General features: G+C 38.8%; 1 protein-coding gene across 2 annotated transcripts in view; it reads right to left on the bottom strand.

The window, feature by feature from the left end:
• Drgx (Dorsal root ganglia homeobox) overlaps nt 1–12,479 on the bottom strand; it is a 105,399-nt gene extending 92,920 nt beyond the window's left edge. The window contains exon 1 of one of the 2 annotated variants that reach the window (XM_065234784.1): nt 11,726–12,479. The gene's annotated coding sequence lies outside the window, so the exon portion shown is untranslated. The remainder of the gene's footprint in view (nt 1–11,725) is intronic. The other variant, XM_065234792.1, reaches the window with a different exon arrangement.
• Nucleotides 12,480–14,318: the final 1,839 nt, after the last annotated feature.

Below are 14,318 nucleotides of genomic sequence, written 5' to 3'. Positions count from 1 at the left end.
ATTAGCGATAAAATTGAATTTTCATTTGCAAGATCCTCGCTGCAAAATGTTTCTCATTGGCGCGATCGTGCCAAACGAGCAAGTTGCTCCAAATTAAATCATGAGCTCACTAAGTGTTTGATCTACTGTTGTGGCTCCAGCATTTGTTGAAAATTCTGTCCTGGCGGGTTTTTCACTAAAGTCGTTTTTACCAAATCAGCATCCAATCATCGAGAAAAAAAAATTACAGCGGAAAAAACGAACGTCATTACAACATGATGTAAATTGTAGCCTTTTAATTAAGACACTTCCAGTTCGACCAGCAGCCGGAAATCAAAAATACCAATCAGGATATTAAATTCACACATGACCTCGACTAATCGCTGAACTAATCGTGCCAACACCAATTCCAATTATTGGCGCTCTCCAAAACGAACAACAAATTCACATGCTGTGCCCAAAACCCCCTTTTCCAGTTTGATCTCTTGCAGACCATTTGCCTCTAGTTAGGGAATCAATCAACGCGCACCGTTGCACAAATTGAATAAATATCCGCGCAATTATTTATTAAATTGCTGCGCCTAGTTTGCACTGGCCTGTTTATTGCACCAACAGTATTTATGTCCAAACATTACGCCCCAATTCGCCATTTTGGGTTGCTAATCGGATGCTCTGGATTAAAGTTGTTGCGACGTTTTCCAGTTTTTGGTAAAAATTAGTATCATGAAATTACAATGATTTACGTACCAGACAACTTGTCAGACTATTTGCATTGATTTCCGTTGCATAAGATAGGGATGATAAATGATTTGTAAAACTCTTAGTGAAATAGGATCGGTTGTTCAATCAAAATACCAACGCTTCCATATGTACCAGGACATAGTGGAATGCCGGCCAAAAATGACAACATTGCAGCTAAGTAAACTCTGAATTCTCCGTACGTGTGCATCGCTGTATGTGTGAAAGCGTGTCCACACGGTTGTATTGATTCACTTATGTGAACTTGATTCCCTGAAGCCTTAAATCTGAATAATTTAAATTGTATCCGAGCTGAATAATTAATTTCCGTTAATTTTATTTGCGAAAACAAATCTCGCGACTGGCTGGCAGAAAATTGAGCAGTTTTCCATGCAATTGCGTGCGTGCAATGTGAGTTTGTGTGTGTGTAATGAGATTTTTTTATTCGGTTGGATTCGTACATCAATCACGATCAGATTTCATCAACGCCAGATTGCAGGTTCACATTGAACCGGAGCATTCGGTCCGGCTGTGGTCAATTTCGTCTCCACAATGCCAAGTTGATAAAAGCTGTAATCAAATAATCATAAATCAAAATAATACCGACTGCTGAACATGCAAATTTGTTCCTATATGGGCGGGTGTGGGACGAGCTGATTGAGCTGGAGCCATTTTTCATGACTTGTCACTACAGCACAGGACGTTGACTGTCCTAGATAGTCAACTTTAGCTGCTTAAACGTTAACGATGGTTTATTTTTATAACAGATCTTATCTTAAAGTGTTCTCCTGTAGCTCGCACTCAACCCACGATAACCTGTTGATAATTAAGCGGAAGGAAACGAGATGCGTTGGATTGCTATCAAAACAAATTATTTTTAAACTTTTCCGCTGCTTTAACCTATTTGGGGACGCTTGTTAGACGTCTAAAAATAAAATGCCCACGTTTGAACAGCGAGCTAAAAAAACTGCACTCTTCCGTTTAACCAAGCCTCCCATTCCGAGAACCGTTGAGACTATCGTAGAATTTGCTGTAACAAGCTATACACTTACACGTTCCAACGAATGTTAATTTGCTTAATTAAGACCAATTGTAGCACTCGGTCGTTGCTGCATACTTGCAGACTGGTAGTTTTAATTACATGCATCTTTTTTTTTCAATAATATGCCAAATCTGACCTTCGCTAAGCTGTTGCGTCACATTGCGTTTTGGCTACAATTTTTAATGCAATTGTGTCAGCCGATTTTGCAATGAATTTAGCCTTGCAGCTTGCAAAAAGGCATCCGGCACATGGTGGCAAATTTATTCCATTACAGTTCGTCATAAGCACATAATACGACTGTCATAAATTTAAAACAATTTGCAGGCAGCGACTACGGTTGTTCACAGCTTGTCGTCCCAAAACGGTGGCAGGAAGTAAGATAGATAATCTGGTAGTGGACTTTCTTATTCTGAATTAATTCAAATTCAGTCTACATTTCCTATACGGCTTATACAAGACCATTATCCACGGCTTATACAACACACTACGAAAAAGTCGTGTAAATTTAGGTTCCCTGAGACCGACACATGTAAGCGGTTCTTTTGACATAAAAATTAGTTGAAAGAAACGAGAAAATCAATTCAATCAAAGGTACTCTTCATCGAGTTGCTTATGTTTCGGTTTGAGAACACTTAATTTTACATGAAATATTTGTTTGCGTTCCATGATTTACGTCCAATATGGATTACGTCTCGTGTTATTTCTAAGTGTGAAGTTTATAAAAAAATGTATGGACAATTGTCTACTCAGGTGGTCGATAATCCTAAAAACCGTCTACGTAGCTAATGAACAGCCCCTTACATGTTGAACAAATGCAACGGTATTGCGGATCTTTAAAAAAATCCGTCCGGTGGCTACCGTTGAGTTCTACCACAGCTGCCAAAGTTCTACCGCCAGTGTTAAAATGAGTTGATTACTAAAAAACATAGTGCGCATTGACTAACTTGAAGTATTTTTGCTGGCGATTCATTGAAGGCTTGTTTATTTGACAGCTGCGGTGGAACTTCTTCTTCTTGGAATTAATCCGAAAAACGGAAATAAATCTCTAGAAACACAATATGTTGTTCTAAGCGAAGCGCTTGGAAAAAAACGTTCTCTTTGACAGTTCTATAGCATATGTATTGGTTAATTTATATCGGTCATTTAGGAAACGTGATAATACAAACAAATCATGTACATAAACATCATTGATAATTTCAATTTTAATACTCATTTTCTCCTCCGAATATTGATAAAATAATGGTTGACAACAGTATCGTAGTGAAGATGTATCAGTAGTGTTTGCTATCATGGCCATCCACGTTCCAGTTCCATTAAAAACTAAATAGCTAAATGCCAGTTGTGGCATTAATTTGTAAGAAATTTTATAAAATATACACCAATTTGATGTGCAGTAACCTACACTGAAACTTAAGTTTAGTCATCCTGAATCGAGTGCTGTGAGTAGAGCCGTACCGATTTGTCGTGTTTTGTGATAGCTTATGCGTGATGCCTCAGAAAAATCCCACCGACCTCGGCTGGGATTGAACCTAGACCCATTGGGGTGAGAAAGCAGTCACGCTTGCCACTACACCACTGGTGCCGGCTAGTGGATATTTCGTATCACAAAATTGTTCACCGAGTTCCTTTTTTTTGCCGTTCGAAGACGACGGGTTTGCTTTCGCGCGAGTAACGTTTATTGGATCCGTTTCTTTGCACGAGTGTGTTTTTAGTAACCAGTGGTGTGTAAGTGTGCTTTTGATTTTCATTGCCTACCAGGAGGCCGGTTCACCGTGTTCGGATGTTACGCTTTCGGCGTGTACATAGTTCTAGCGAGAGTCTCGTCACCGAGTGCGAGTTTGAACACGGTCCGGAAAGTGCTGATAATGTGTCCGCCGCGAGTTTTGGTGGTGATTCAGTGGCCGACGATGCCGTGAATCAGCGAGCTTACGGCTTGCTAAAGTGCTCGTCTGCTGGTCTCTCGCCAGTGTCGGTGATTGTGCAAGCTGAATAATGCCTTGCTGGAGACGCCCAAGACTGGACGGGTGGTAGCTGGTGGACGTGAACGGTTTCTGGGGAAAGCACTACAAGTGAACCTCCTTCCAGATGACCCTGGCAGTGTAGGAGATATTACAACCAGGGGTTGAAACAGTTGACGTTTTTTACTACATTCGCTTCGTTGTCGTGCGCGACAGTCTGTTTGTATTCGAACACTCATGCTCTACCGTCGTCTCTCTCACACAACACGAGCGATAGAATAACATTCGAGCTAAAAGAAAATTATCAAAATAGCTATCATATCACATGTGTGATTTCGTTGTAATTCCTCAATTTGGTGTAAATCAAACCATTTCTGATCAGAAATATTATTACTAGGACATCATCGCTTGCTATTTTCAGACTTCACACAAGCACACCATCAGCAGCTCTTATTATGAGAAAAACTAAAATACATACATTCGTGACGGTCTTCGGCGACAGTGTCGTATGACAGAGCATGTCATACGACATTTTAGTTTGGTACTGTACTATGATAGCTTGCTTTGCAAGTGTCGGAGGCAAAGGCAGTCAATTATCACAGAAAATGTGTCGACTACCGTGACCGCTTACAAGACTGATTACAACAAATGTAATTGCTATTAGATATGTTTGCAAACAGTGACAGCCAGCAGACATGGAGCTCAAGTGGAGGTGCCGGGCAAAGGTATTATATCCTAGACAAATGGTAAGCTACAAATTCGTTGTTGTCGTTGTCGTAGGCGCCGTCGTAATCGCCGTCGTAGTCACCGTATGCAGTACCGTTAGTATATTTAAAATTAACCATCAACCGCTGAAACTATACGAATTATCACGTATTTCTGTTGTTCATTACATACCAAGTGAAATTCGGAAACGTAATTTCATTTGAATAGATTGTTTAACCAGGGCTTAAACAATCGTCACGTCGGTCGTAGTTTGTTATGATTGCCTGAACCATGCGTAAAGAGCAAATCAAAACATTGAACGTCGCGTGAAAGTGGAACTTAATGAAGGCCTAAGTACTCTTTCGTAGCTTTTAGACTTAGGATTTGAAAGATCGTCAGTTACAGTGGCTTGCTTACTGAGCATAAAAACGCAGTCTCATGTCCTTTCATATTAAAAATGTATGGTAATATCACTTGTGTATCTTGTATTTTGTAAAACTTTTCGTTGTCGTCGGTGGCGGGTTTGAATAGTTACAGTAACATGAGTAACGGTATAATGTGATATGAGGGGCTCGGTGGTCTTAGAGCAACCGTTTTTGCTTACTGAGCAGAACATCATGAGTCTAATCTCAAACCCATCCACATTCAAGATTCGACAATCGTTTTATTTGTTAACATGACTACATGGTAATAACAGCAACTCGATGATTAAAAGGGAGCTCGTCTGCCTAGTGGCACACGTTTTTACTAACTGAGCAGGAGACCGTTGGTTCAATCCCAAGCTCCTTCGCGTTATATGATCGTTAGGACATCAATTCAGCTTATCGTTTACCAAAATGAACCCTGCTGCAAACCCAACTCTATTACCCAATATCTCAGTGATTCCTCGTGGAAGAGCAGAGGTGTTTTTGGCTTCCATCAAAGCGAGTGTCACGTCAACACATTCCTACCTCTTCCTTTCATAACCTGTGTTCGGGGAGCGGCCAGCTCTGCTATTGCCAAGTTTGAGATCACCAGTTTTTACACATTAAGGATGATTGCTAGTCCCAAGCATCGTCTATTGGCTCTCTATGTAATTACAGCTGATCTAGCAATAACAGAATAGCAACCATGGGTGGTCAATCATGCTCATTCTCATGCTCATGTGCTTGGGTGATCGAAGCAGGTTTTATCTAATGCATCTAATCTAATAACGCTCTAGAATTGCATCCAATTGAATTGACGTCTTCAGTGAAGTTTCTTTTCTACAATTTTGTGGATAAAAATAGTTCAAGTTTTGGCCGCACAGATGGCACAGCAATACAAACTTTATAATTTGACAAGATAGAGGTTTGCTGTCTTGGTTGTAGAACGTAAAATTTTCTGAAAAGTTGTCGAAGACATAAAAGCTGTACATCTTCAAACAACTGAGATATACGAAGTTTTATAAAATTTGCCTGAAATTCACATCGTTCAAAAGAATACTTTTAGCATTTTTCCCTGATCGGTGCTGATCAAATAAACATTTTCCAGACCAATGCTATCATATTTAAAGTACTGAAATAAAAAAAAAATAAAAAAAAATACATGATTTTCTAAATGAATTTTCCAAAAACTGCGCAAGTGAACGCAAAATGTCATCATTATTCAAATGTATATAGGTATTTTTTACATTTGGATTTGAATCAAACAATATATTTTATTTGAACAAATGCAGCTTATGATATTCTATTATGTACATTAAGGTGAGTCAAGTTTGAATACTTATTTCGATATGTATTGAGGTCCCCGAATCTAAACTATTCATATGCTCACCACAAATTCAAAAGAAAGTTACAATTTGGATGAAACCTAAGATTAAGATTGGCAAAACTATGCAGAACAGCTTTGTCCAAGATCGCAAATCGATTAGACACTTGCGCTAAATGTTATAAACTTAAACTTCAACAACGATTTTAAATTGGCTCACTACTTGCTTAGCCTATTGGTCCCAAGCAAATCGATTAACGTACCCCATTCTAGACGAAATTTTAGTACTACACTATGTTTGTTTTGATTCGCTATGAGAGTTTGACAGATAAATTAGGGATTCATGTATTTTCCCATGTTTCGAGAGGGGTGGATCGATTAGCTTGGGACCGAAGAGAGTACCAGAGCTGAGCCAAAAAGTTGAGCACGTTTCTTCGGGACCTTCTGGTCTTAGAGTTACCCCTATGGTGGATCTACCAACCTTCAGCTCCATGGAAAGGTCGTGAGGTCCATCAGAAGCAACCCAGGTATGTCCGATCGCGATTTGAGCAAAAAGTATGATTCCGCCCGTAGTAGGGGACAATGGTATACAACGCACCCCCTGGGCAGAACAAACCAGCTGACTTTCATATGTGTTTTTCATGGCTTTTACGTAACTGTTTTGTTGTCCTATCAATCAGAACTTCTAGCATAGCATCTGAACTCAAAATCCTGCATGATAAATCCTAGAATTGGATTAAAAATTCCATGAAAAACTCAAAATAAAATGAAAAAGTGCGTCCTACCCCGGGGATACGCTACACACATACTGCGCCAGTAGGCAACCAAATCGATCACTCAAGCAGAATACCGAAGCTTGAACCCGTGCTCGAAAGTTGTATGACAACCTGGCGACCAAGTCCGGTAGGTGCATTCTTATGGATGGTGAAACCTATGTAAAAGCTGACTTCGGACAGCTTCCAGGACCCGGGGTTACTTCCACTCACTCCGCTATAAAAATGTTTTTCGGAATTATGGAATCATTGGATGCTATTATGAAAGTTTGTACTTGTCAGAAACAAGAAGAGGTTGGAAGATATGTATTTGACACATAAAACCTGTCAATTTCGCTTTCAGTGCGTCACAATCAGCGAATTTATGACTCGTGAGCGTTCACTCAGAGTGAGCGCTCATGAATCGTAAAAAAATAATGACAGGTTTTATGTGTCAAACACCTTGTTTACAACCTTATCTTGTGACTTACAACTACTTACTATCATTATAATATCTAATAATTTCATAATTCCGAAAAACAATTTGTTATACCAAGTGAGAGGAAGCAAGCCTGTCCAGGACCAAAATTTTACAGAGCGAAGGCTCGAGGAGGTTTCCTGGGCAGATTCAAATTTGTTTTTGCAGATAAATTGCTTTTCTACATTTATCGAGAATTATCAAAGTGACAAAAAAAAAAAACTAATGTTCGGTTCCAATACAAACAAAAATACTTTAAATTTGTCGAACCTCTTAACGGAATCCCTTTATGAAAAGCTTTGAGTGGGATGGTTTATTTCCTTTAAATTCCGTTATAATTACTTATATTTTGACAGATACGCGTATTTCGTCTACTACTTGCAGACTTTATCAGTGCCAAGTGGTGTTGAGTGCCACAATCAACCAATAACGTTCTCGATGGCTATGACTATCGAGAGAACAGAGAGATACTACCAGTTGCGAGGTTATAGTAGAGCTTACATGGAGGAGAATGGAACATAACGCACTTTTCAATTTTATTTTGATTTTTTTTTTGGCATTTTCAATCCAAGTCAAGGATTTATAATGCAGCATTTCGAGATCAGATGCTATGCAATAGGAGCTGCTTGATAAGACACCAAAAAAGTTACAAAAAATTGAACGTTTGTTACGTTTTGCTTCAGATTGTCTAAGGATGTGACGGTTGTCATATCGTTAGACGCCGTATATGTTCGATGAGACTAATTCAAAGGCTTTTTTTTTGACAAAATAGTAGAAAATGAGTAAAATTTTCCACAAAAATCTGCTTGAAAAAAAGAAAAAAAAATTAAAGGGTTGTGTACTAGACACGACTGCAGTATGACGTAGAACTACACAAAATTTATGTTTGTTATGCATTTTTGACTATTATACTTTATTTTAAATTTTCCAAGTATTTCAATGTAGCTCCATCATTAGTTTTAAATTAGGTTTCTGAAGTAAAGAAGAGAGTGAAGGTTGCATTTTATGATACGCAACAGGCAGTTGTTTTGCTTATCAGAAGACGGTACTTTCAATATTGAACACAATGTTGGTTCATATGTCAGCGAAGTAGGGGAGGAAGGGATATAACGATCCTACGAGGTTTAAGTACCTCTTTGTTATCCAATTTGGAGGACAACCCTAACATAAAATTATCATGCATCATCTCTATTTAGCGTTCGTAGAATGATGCAAAATAGATTGCTGTGACTTTTCTCAAATCAAACGTTTGGTTTCAATAAGAAGGTGCTAAACATTGAAAATTAGGGGGATTCAGTTATTGAATTTCAAAGTCAGAGCAAAAGCTCGTATACAGTTTCTCCAACTGTTCAATTTTTTGATAGTAAGCATCGCAGTTAAGGTACACCTGTGTAAGTTGAAACGGTACGTTTATCTCTTAGTGGAAGTGAATATTCACTGTAAATATTTTTGAGAGGCTTTGTGTACTACCACAAACTACTATATTAGAAATAATCTCAGTGATTATTCACTTTCGCCAAGAGAAAAATCTACCGTTTCAACTTCGCCACGCGTTTGAACAACTAGAGGAAATGGCTGTTAATGCCCCTAATTTGGGCCCATACATAAATTCAGCAAAAAGCGGCGCCGGTGGTGTAGTGGTAAGCGTGATTACCTCTCACCCCAGCAGGCCTGGGTTCAATCCCAGTCGGCGCCGCCGGGATTTTCTGAGGTATAAAATCTCTGATCACGCCTTCCTTCGGAAGGGAAGTAAAGCCGTTGGTCCCCGGTTCATGAGTTGATGGGTCGATAGGTAGGGTCCAGGTATGGGAGCTGCCTCCCTGGCGTCGGTAGCATTGGTGCTCAGCACGGAAAACAAGATCGACGGAAAACAAACCAAAGGAAAAAAAAAAAAAATTCAGCAATCGACTAAATTTTCAATAGCGATCAAAAATAACCATTAGTACCATCCCAATGACGCGTTTATCTAGATACAATTGATTTATAGCAGACTTTTAGCGATGGGCCCAATCTTAGATCCATAGGTCAACATTAGAGCCATTTCCCCTACCTCTCTAATTTCTAATGAATGTATAATGTTCTCATAAAAGGATTTTATTGATCGTTTTTATTCAGCAATGAATTTGAATCATGGTTGGACCAATTGTATACAGTACCATTGTATGCTTAAGAGCCCGCAGGGCCGAGTGTCATGTCGCTTAATGAATGGTATTATGGTCACACATTCCGGTTTCGGAAATATGACCAGAACTTGCTACGGTTTATATGAGGCATGAGGCTAATTGCGACCTCAAACAAATAAAACTTATCATGTGACACCTCAAATCACATTAGAATAAAAAAAAACTAGTTCAATGGTAGTCATTGGGGGGGGGGGGGGGGTCCAGTGCCACATTGGCCATACCTGGCCATGTTTCGATCACTCCGGAAAAGTGGCCAGTTTCTGCATGTGGTAAAAAACTATTAAATCACATTACATTTTAACAACTAGTTCAATGGCAGTTATTAGGAATAGCCAGGATCCAATCAATTTCCGGAAACCCCTAGGAAAGTAGCCAGTTTTCGACTTGGATAAAAATCCATTATGCGATGCCTCAAATTACATGATAATTCATCTACTTCCTCTATGCTCTGTTTAAGAAAGTTGTGACTAGGAAAGTAAACAGAAAATCATGTTGCTGTGCGCGAAGGAAATTGTAAACAAACCGAAGCACACCTGACGGTCAATGCAGGAAACAACTAGGTCCAACCATGATACAAATATAAATCAGGAATTTTGTAAAATATTCAAACTTTTGAATAAAATTAATGCATGCTAGCATAAAGTTTAGATCTTTGAGTAGTATTATACTGCACAAAAACTTTGAAAATCAAAGTAAACATTCCTCTTGTAGATGTTCTAAAGTGAGCCATGTTGATGAGAAAATTAGTTAAAAGTGAACTATTTTTGAAAACATAATAATACCGACATTATGTTATTCAATAAAACATTTTTTTTTCTTCATAGTAATGAACTTTCAGAAGAAGTTTCTTAGACTTTTTTGAACTAAATTAGCGGCAATAAAAATAGGTCCAACATGATTCATTTTTGGATAGGTCCAACCTTACGTGTCGAACGTTGCTGGCACCACATTAACCACTGACTTGCTCCTGCTTGCTGCAGGACCCAGTGCCACACTGTCCGAAGCGGTAATGAGCAGATGCACGACAGCAGCGCTATTTTATATCTTTTCAGGTTCAAACAGAATGATGTGCAACGAAGTGGTATTCGATTATGATGACTGGGTTTGGGAAAAACGATTATTTCATGAAAACAGTGATAAAATTATCATTTGTACACTTTTCAAAAGTTATTTTATGGAAAATTGGAAAAGTATTTATTTTAACAGATTTGTAAAGAAATATCATATCGATTGGCGTATTTGGTTTTTTATTTCATCAAAAAATGACAAAGTTATAAGCGTTCAAAACCTAACACTATTTCACCACACATATTTTTTGATTTGCACCCCAGTATAGTCGACAAAGACGTAGTTCTACATCAAAATATGTTTTTTAAGTGTATGAGTACACTAGTACATGGCCAATGAGATTATGCTATGGATCGCAATTGATTGAAAACCATGGTTTTTGCTAAATTGCTCACCAGTTGAAAATTATGGAACTAGGTTAGCTTCCTAGCATATGGGGCGTTTTGACGTGCAAATGGCTGGTATTAAGGTTAAGGTATTTTATTAATTATATTTGGAAAATTGTTCCTTCACCCAACCACGAAATGTTTGATTCTATTACAGATTTGCATAAACAGTGTGCAGAATTTGCAATGCAGTCACACATAAACAGATTCTGTAATGTGGTCGCCAGAAGTTTTTGTTTGTATTAACTTAATTTTCAAACAAAGTTTTTTTTCCCAAATGCATTGCGTCTAGAAAATCATCTCGTGAAGGTTTTATGCGAAAATATGCATTCTGACAAAACTTGCTTGCAATGGACTGCAGCGTTCCATTGCAAGAACTACCATAACATTTGTTGTATGAAACATATGCAGATGATGTAATAAATACAACATTACACTGGCTGAAATAGAAATTTATTTTTGCGTGTACAATTGTTGTTGTTGCACTTATTTATAAAGCTAAGTTTACGTATATATAGTGTTGCATTGTTAAAATGTTGCAACATTTATATTTAAATGCGTTTTTTTTTTAATATTAAAAGGGATTCTCTTAATCTTATAGCTGCAGGTTTACGATCTACCAAAATTGTCCGCAAAGTATGATGATTGTTTGGATAGCTGCAAATCTTTAAGCCGTCGGTATACTCATGGTTTCAATTAAAAACGTACCTTATTCCCGTCCGTGAAAATTTTGCCGATGTTTAGCAGGCTGAAGCCCGCACACGTGTAATCCTGAAAAATCGCTTCTCAAGTTTTGAAATGATTTGTTCCGTATGTCACTGACTTTTTTTTTCTTCGTATGTGGCACTTTATCAATCAATGTTTCACTTGTGTTTTGCACACTGTTACTAAAACCCGGAAAGCGCACTGTTGTTAACTTTTTAGTTGTGGCACCAAGTTGTAAATACTTCTCCCAATATTGATTTGTTTCTCTTTTCAAAGGAGGTTCTGCATGTTGGACTCCGGAAAAAAAACTGTGGCCTTTTTCGATTCTTGCAATCTTTCACTTTTCCACCGTAAGATTTTCTTCTTTTATGTCTCGATTTTGCAGTACAGATTGTGAATCCCTTCTCCACAATTTTATCGCAACTCAATCACACCTGTACGCGGCCCGGAAAAGAATCGCAAACACCTGTAATGCTTCGCCACAAAACCGGACACTTGCTCAGGAATATCGTAATTTCGGAAATCTGCAATCCGAGCTAAAAAAACACGTCCATCCGCGGCGCCGGTCACGATTGGAATCAACCAGAGCAATCTCCTGCACAGTCAGTCACTGTCGGTGGTGTCGGTGTCGCGCGTTATCCAATTTCCAGCGTCGCCGTCCCGCATGTATATTCAGTTTCGGTGCACCAGCAGAGTTCAAGTCCTCAGCTACAGTCACTCGGTCGGGCAGCATCCCATCCCAGCCATAAGCGAGCTTGGATATATCACGGGCGAACGGAGTGGAGCGACCGACGTCGATGATTATGTCGTGAATGCTGGCCTGGTGGCGGACGCACGACAACGCAGCCTCAGCAAAGTTCTAAACAGCTGAACCCGGTCGTAGTGCAGAGAAGATTCCCCATCAGAGTGCGGTCCGGACGAGCGGAGATGTTGCGCGGAAAGGCGAATCCAATTGAATGAAAACGATATAAAAACAGCAATAATGTCCTACAGCGAGAGAGCAAGTGAGCGAAGGATGGGAGGGAGGTAAAGCTCAGCATGCGACAGAGTAGGAGAGATCGCACGCTGGAACAGATGAGACAGGAAAGAGTGAATTTAATCAAAATATGATCCTGTAATGAGTTTGCTGCCTTGTTTTCGCTCATCCTCATCCGAATCGGCATATGGGTGGTGGTTGTGCCGCCGATAGAGCGTTACTTCGAGCTTGTATGTATGGTCCCAGCACGCTTCCGACCGGCGAGTTTGCGCAATGTGCGGTTCCCCTTTTTCAAGTGCACGTGGTCTGGTTCTGGGGCTGTAGTTGTGTTGATTAAATGGAGTAAATGGTATTTTTGCATGTATCAGTTCTCTTTGGGAATTGGTGAATTAGGCACACGTTCCGCTGATAGTATTTACAAGGTTTTGTGTTAAACTTTTAATGAAGTAAGTATAAATTAAATTTTTATGAATGGGAACACCGAGAAAAGCTATCAATTCTGATTTTTCGTGTTTCCTCCAACAAGAAAACTGCAAACTTTTTCATAGACTGTTTTTTTTTAGGATCGGCTCAGAGAGCCGTTTCAATGAATTTGTTGTGGCTTATGGAAAGTTATTCTATCAAATGATTTAATAGTGAAATTGGAATAGTTCTTTTCAATAATTCAAAAACCATCACAAGGAAGAGAAAAACATTAACCAAACCGTGCTTTATGCTTCACGCATTCCATGACAGGAACAGCATGAAATAATCTGTTGACGCATAATTAAAGTTAATATCCATTCCGATATAGAGTGACTTCAAGGTCCTGCATCCAACAGCAGTTCACATGCAGAGCAGTTCCAGGCCAAATGTGAAAAAATAATTAAATTTTACCTCCCAGAGTTCCATGAAAATTTGGTCAATTCTGGACTTTTTTTTTATAAAGTCGACATTATTCTACTTATAACATTCAATGACATTCCTGCTGTAATGTAAAATTGCCCATTCATAGTCACTCCAGTGATGAAAACCTTTGTTTTCATTTATCTGCAAAGACAAATTTGAACTTACCCCGAGCATCCCCCTTACGTATGGGAAGCTACAATTTTTGACCCGGAATTAGTAAAAAATCAATTTTTGGTCTGCCCTATTAATCTTCGCTCGTAATTTGCGGTCATATATTCCACTTCTACGCGATCAAACGTTAGTGTTTTCCGGTAACGTTTAAGCATGGTATTTACTGTAGAACCTTTACGATCATTCCTCCTGACCACGTTGGGTTTTCAACGTGAGTGTGTAGAATTTTGTCTCTCGCGTTCCATCTTCGATAACTTATAATCGTATGTATGAATCCTGATGAAATTATCAACACTCAATAAACAATCTTCCAAGCAAAACGCTGTCAACAGTTTTTTGCTATGACATTTGGAGACGCTACAGTAATATAAAAAATAAAGGGTCGTGTCCTAGAGACGACCGCAGTATGACGTAGAACCACGTAAAATTGATGTATGTCATGCATTTTTGACTATTATACTTTATCTTAAAATGTTCAAGTATTTCAATGTTTCGGCTATAGTTTAATCAAACCATTTTTATTGACAATTTTTCATGTGAAATTCCGCATGATTTTCTTTT

Source organism: Ochlerotatus camptorhynchus, unplaced genomic scaffold (genome assembly GCF_037179485.1).
Source record: "Ochlerotatus camptorhynchus isolate MF236.1 unplaced genomic scaffold, CSIRO-AGI_Acam_v1.1 ptg000038l, whole genome shotgun sequence".
NCBI lineage: Eukaryota > Metazoa > Arthropoda > Insecta > Diptera > Culicidae > Ochlerotatus > Ochlerotatus camptorhynchus.
Note: the sequence above shows the minus strand (reverse complement) of the source record. Positions and strands in the feature narration are given on the sequence as shown.